The sequence below is a fragment of the Lipotes vexillifer genome, unplaced genomic scaffold, assembly GCF_000442215.2.
Source record: "Lipotes vexillifer unplaced genomic scaffold, Lipotes_vexillifer_v1.1 scaffold835, whole genome shotgun sequence".
In the NCBI taxonomy this organism is placed as follows: Eukaryota; Metazoa; Chordata; class Mammalia; order Artiodactyla; family Lipotidae; genus Lipotes; species Lipotes vexillifer.
The window spans coordinates 437162-437799 of NW_006774135.1; positions in this window are offsets into that span (position 1 = coordinate 437162).

Here is a 638-nt window from a genome sequence, read left to right on the forward strand (position 1 = left end):
CGGCTCGTGCTCCCTCATTCGGCAGGTCATGATCTCAGCCTATCCCTCGGGGTTTTCCAACTTAGGGTGACAGTCGCCCCTCCTGCCCCCTGCTGTCCCTGAGGGCCTTGGAGGATGGGGTCAGGGTTGGAGAAACAGGCTTCTTCCTACCGCGGCTCCCTTCCCTCCCCCTCCTGTCCTGCTGGCACCCCCCTGACGGCTCTCCCGCTACCTGCTTCCTCCCCCTTTTTCCTCGCTCGTTGAGCCCATCCGGGCACCTGCTTCTCTTCTCAGAGGACTGAACTAATACAGTCTGTCCTCCGTTCTCACGTCCAGTAAAGCCCTCAGAAGAGGATCTGAAACTGCGGCACAGCCAGGAGCAAGTGCACAGTCAGCTGCGGCGCTGCCCTTCTCAGGACACCCAGACCCAGACTTTCCAGCCGGAGGAATGGGTGATGACAGCAGGACTCCAGATGAAGGAGAACACTTGGGGGTCCCCACGGGCGGGGGGATGGAGGGGAGCTGGAGAGGCAGAGCTGGGGCCACGTCTAAGCTCAGATGTGGTCTTTATTGAGATGATAGCAATTCCCCAGATGAGCCAATGTGGGGTGTCAGGGGTGGCAGCACCGGCCACTCTAAGACCATCCTCACCGCCCCCC